Source organism: Capsicum annuum, chromosome 11 (genome assembly GCF_002878395.1).
Source record: "Capsicum annuum cultivar UCD-10X-F1 chromosome 11, UCD10Xv1.1, whole genome shotgun sequence".
NCBI classification, from domain to species: Eukaryota; Viridiplantae; Streptophyta; class Magnoliopsida; order Solanales; family Solanaceae; genus Capsicum; species Capsicum annuum.
The window spans coordinates 100,400,827-100,406,717 of NC_061121.1; positions in this window are offsets into that span (position 1 = coordinate 100,400,827).

Below are 5,891 nucleotides of genomic sequence, written 5' to 3' on the forward strand. Positions count from 1 at the left end.
CTTTCCATAAGTGTGGCGCATAATGTACCTATGCACAAGACTCTACTAGATGAGGCTTTCAGACTTTCTAGGACACTGTTGAACCTTAGGCTTTGATATCAAGTTTGTAACGCCCCAAGTCTATACCCTGGATGCTACACGGTGCTCCTAATCTCTAAGGACCATAAGCTAACCCATGACTAGTACCTACTTTAATATGTAAATAATAATGCATTATATATGTATAAAGTAGGTAGAAAACTATCCATAAGGCTCATTACTATAAATGATACTGGATATGGTATCACAATACCAAAACTAAACATCAATACTGAAAACTGAACAACTCTCTAAAAAATAATCTAGTCTGGAAAGCCTCTAAACTGTCTGAACTATGGAGTTGATGGGACAAGTCCCTAACTAACTCCGACTACTGAAAATAATAGTGAAATACTGAAAACAACCATGTCCTCAAACTATAAGGAATCACCACTACGCTGATTGCTAAAAATCTAAATTGCTAAGAGTGCTCTGGAGCCCGTGCATCTGAACCTATGATATAAGACATCATAGCATAAAACAAATGCATGTGTTAGTACTTTAAATATGCTGGTATTATTGAAATGCATGGGTTCATATGCATGAACAATAATAACTAAATAACATGAGTATGACTGAATAAGAATAAATGCATAAATATGTATACTATAACTGAGATTGTGATAATATTGAATAATGAATCTGAATACTGATCTACTAATGTCTGAGTGTACTAATGTTGTAATTCTGATAACTGAATGATTGTATCTGACAGTCCTTAGTTTTTTGAACTATATTGAGTTCTGTGCTAAGATGAGTGACTATACCTGATAGTCCTAAATCTGTAGAATTGAACTGAGTTCTATTCTGAGACTGATACTATAGGAGGTAATATCTAACTGACATACCCCTCTCTAAAATGATTGGGGTCCAACCTATAACCCTATTTGAAAGGGTGTCAGTAGCATGCCATGGGTAAAGACAACTGTGAGTTAACCCTCTCTGACAAAAAGTTCTTTCATCAACCCTCGCTACTAGGAAAACTCATATGAGATGTATCAACCCTAATCTAGCAGGAAGATATCTCAACCTACGCTGGCTACATAGTTTTGTAATGCAGGGATTACTACTAAGGGTCATCCCTATGCTGGAAGAAATGCCCCAATCCCTGGGTTTGCTTGGTGCTGAATCCTACTCCCAACTAAATAGACACTGAATTAATTTCTAGTCTGTACTTAGACTGGACTGAATTATTACCAATATTACTATTTGACTGAACTGAACTGAGTTCACTAAGTTTCATGGACTGACAAAATAGTACTGAATTCTATTAACTGACTGAGTTTACTAAGGTCTGATTTGAGTACTATGACTGAATTATGAACACTACTGAGATTTCCTGGGTTTCTATAACTGGCTGAGTTCTAATGATCGATTCACTACTGAGATTACTTTGTAACTGACACTGGATCTAAGTAAACAACTAAATTATTGGGTATTAAATACCTCTAGGACTCGATTGCATGAAAATAAAGCATCACATGATCTTTCTTATCATAAGCATGCATATTGAGTTCATAATGTATCTATAGAGACATCTTATAAAAACTTTTCATGGTATAACTTGCAAATAAGCTAGCATGACATGATTTCTTTCCCTTATAAGTTCACATTAACAATTCATCAAACACTTGGTGAGCATACATATGCATATAACACTAAACTAAAAGTAGACATCATAATTTAAATTCCCATTGACAATTTCAAGGGTTTTACATGGATCCTCATGATGTTACATACATATCGATTAACCTCACATGAAATGTATCATAAAAGTTATATTAGAATCCCAAGAAATTATTATAAATATGAACATAATCAAACCCAATATGGAATTCATGAAATCCATAAACTTGAAGTTTAAAAATAGTTTCTTGAATTCCAAGGGTGGAAGAGACCCTTGGATGAATCTTCACATACCTTAATCGATGAATTTTTGAAAGTTAATGGTGAGTTCTTGAGTTCTTGATTTAAAATTTGAACACCTAGGATTTTTGTTCTTGGGAAATTTGTTAAAGAATGAATATAATTTCTCTCCAAAGGGTTTAATTTTGTGTTTTGGGGGATGAAGGGCGTGGGAAAAATACCTAATTAACACTCAGGACGCGGTCTTTTAATACCTGTAAACTATGTTACCGATACACAGGCTGACGCATTATGTCATTAGCATCAATATGATAGCTAACGCATCGTATCGAGTCTGCATCAATTCACTGGAATTTGTACTGAATCTGGGGAACAACTATCTTATCAATGTGATGGTCGATGCGACATGTCAAGATCACGTCGACCCACTATTTTGGGCACTCAAACATGGTCTAAACGAGGTCCAAAAAATCCAAAACTTGTCCAGGAACCTCTACTGACATTCCTGATCATGAATTAACTCAAATATCAACATTTTAAGGACGTAGGTCATGAAATAGTATTTTCAACTTTTGAAGGATAAAATAACACTAAGTCTGAATACTTAGTTAATATATTCTAAGTCTGGGACCCTAACAAGCTTAAAGGACTGATTTAAGCTAGAAATTTTTTATGGGGTCTTTCAAGAACTATCCTACCCATGATCTTGAGTTGGCAGTGGTTGTTTTTCCATTAAAAATTTGGATGCATTATCTTTATAGGGTTCATGTTGATGTGTTCATAGATCATAAAAGTTTGCAGTATGTGTTTATGCAGAAAGATTTGAATCTTCAATAGAGATGATGGCTAGAGTTATTAAAGGATTATGATATGAGTGTGTTGTATTATCCGAGCAAGGAAAATCTAGTGGCATATGCCCTTAATATATTTTCTATGGGCAGTATTGCTTATGTCCAGGATGAAAAGAAAAAGTTAGTTCAGGAGGTTCATCATCTTGATAGATTAGGTGTTTGGTTGGTTAACTCAGCTAAAGGCAGTGTATTGGGTTCAGAATGTCTTGGAATCTTCATTGGTTACTAAAGTAAAGGAAAAGAAAATTAGGGATCCTAGTCTGGTTAAGTTGATGGAATCTATTAGAGATCAGAAATTAGAGGTTTTCTCCCAAGAGGGAGATGGTGTGTTGCATTGCCAGGGTAGGTTATGTATTTCATTTGTTGATGGTTTGAGATAGTGAATTTTAGCTAAAGCACATGGTGCTCGATATTCTATTCATCTAGGGGACACGAAGATATACCTTAACTTGTGGGAAATCTATTAGTGGAATGGTATGAAAAAGGATATCGCAGAGTTTGTGGCTAAGTATTCAAATTATTAGCAGGTTAATGTTGAGCACCAGAGCCCTAATGATACATAGCGGGAGTTCAACATCCCTACTTAGAAGTGGGAAGTGGTGAACATGGATTTTGTGATAGTTTTACCACGTACACGTCGTCAGCATGATTCAATATGGGTTATTATGGATAAAATGGCCAAATTATCTTATTTTTTGCCAGTTTATACTTCCTACTCAGTTGAGGATTATGCCAGGACTTATATTAAGGAGTTGGTTAAGTTGCATAGAATTTCATTGTCTATCATATCCGATAGAGATACTCAATTTACCTCTCACTTTTGTAAGGCTTTTTAGAAGGGTCTTAGTACCCAAAGGTCTAAGGTAAGTTGAGAGCATGTACTATTGATATTAAAGGTAGTTGGGATGACCACTTACCTTTGATTTAGTTAGCTTACAATAACAACTATCACTCAAATATTAAGATGGCTCCATTTAAGTCTCTCTATGGGAGGAGATATATATCTACTATTTGTTAGTTTGAGACGAGTGTGGCCGCTTTGATAAGGCCAGATTCAGTGTTTGATGTGATGGAGTAAGTTTAGTTAATTAGAGAGAGGCTGAAGATAACCCAAATTCATTAGAAATCCTATGCAAATATGAGGAGAAGAGATCTTAAGTTTGAGGTAGGTGATTTAGTTTTTCTAAAAATATTTCCCATGAAGGGAGTAAAGAGATTTGGTCAGAAGATGAAGCTCTATCCTTGATATATTGGCCCTTATAGAATCTTGAACCATTTTTGAAAGGTAGCTTATTAGCTATAGTTGCTTACTGATTTGGCTTCAATGCATCCAGTATTTCATGTTTCTTTATAAAGAAATGTATTGGTGATTCAGCTGTAGTTGTTCTTTTAGAAGATATGGATGTTAAGGATAGTCTTTCCTATGAAGAAGTCCTAGTTGGGATCCTTGATCATCAGATTCGTAGTCTAAGGAATAAAGAAGTTCCCTTGGTTAAAGTTCTATAGCGGAATCAGTCCATTGAGGGAGCTACTTGGGAAGCGGAAGCAGATATGCATACCAAGTACCCTCATCTTTTCTCCATAAACTCAGACTCGACTGGAGGTAACAATTTTCCCTATATTGATTCTTTTTTAATCTCAGTTCCAGCTATATATCTATATAAACATCCTCCTGTTATTGCATGAATTCACGAAATTAGTTTAATTTATGTATCATATTTCATACTCAGTTATATTATCATATTCCTAGTCATGCATGTTTAGTATGTGATGTCAGTTACGTTAGTTCTATGCTCTCAGTCTAACCAGTCACATTCGAGGATGAATGTTCCCAAGGGGGAGATATTGTAATACCTCGTACTAATCTTAATTGGTTTAGCTTTCAGTTGCATGCAGAAAGGGCATAAGGCTAGAAATTTGCACTAATTATTGGGGACTTAGTCATTTTTAATACCTCTAACTTTGAGGATTTTTATTTTGGTCTTCTCGATCTTAAAATGTTGGTTTTTGAGTTGATTCATGTTCAGGGATGTAACAAGTATGTCTCGAAGAAGTTTTAGATTTTTTATACGAGGTTTGGGAAATGTTTAGATTACTAAACTAGTGGGTCATTGTGATAAGCCTGCATCACAGCTCTATTCCCATTCTCATGCAGACCACATCGCGGTGAGGGAAATGAACAACCACAGTAGGACCGTATCACGGTAAGACTGTCATATCTGGTATTGAATTTAAATCACCGTGGGCAATTGGGTCTTTCCCCTCTCAACCCAATCATTCATATCATGACTTGGGGCATCAATTAGGGCATTATTTGCCTTTTTTCTCTAACTTTTCTCTCAAGAAAACCCTCGTCTTCCCTCCAAGAACAAAAATTCAATTCCATTCTCCCCAAGAAATCAAGAATTCAAGTTACCCAAGTTCAAGAAGCTTCAAGAAAGCATTAATATTAGTGTTTTCCTTTCAAGTTAAGAAGCTTAAGGTATGTGGGGTGTTCATTCATGGTTCCCTTTCACCCATGGAGCTCAAAAACCCTCTTTTCAGTTAAATAATGATTGTTCTATTATTATGGTAATTTATATCTCTTAAGATGGGTTTAATTCATGTTTTCATGGTGATTTTAAATTCAATTCAGCCCATGTATGATCCCATGCAAGATTTGATTTCCTCATGCTTTGAATTTTAGTTTCGCACGTCCTATTTCAAGTAAATTCCATGTTAGAACCCCAAATTATGATTATAGTCATACAGTTATTTTGTTTCCCCTATTTAAAGCTTTCCCATGTTTAAATTCATGATCCCACATGTTTGATGCAATGTCCATGCTTATGGGTTTTGAACCATGATCCTTTACTATAGTTTTTAAGCTTGTTATTGCATTCAGTGATCATTCAATGCTATTAGGTTATGAATACCCAAAACCTAAGAGTTTTTACATAAATTTAGATCATTTCAATAATGAATAAGTTAAACCACAAATTCTATTACTTATTCAGTTGATGTAATCATGATGAGCACTATAAGTTATGAAATTATGTTCAGTCAAGCTTAGTTAAGTTCAGTCCCAGGTTCAGTTCAGCTGGGAGTAAGATTTAG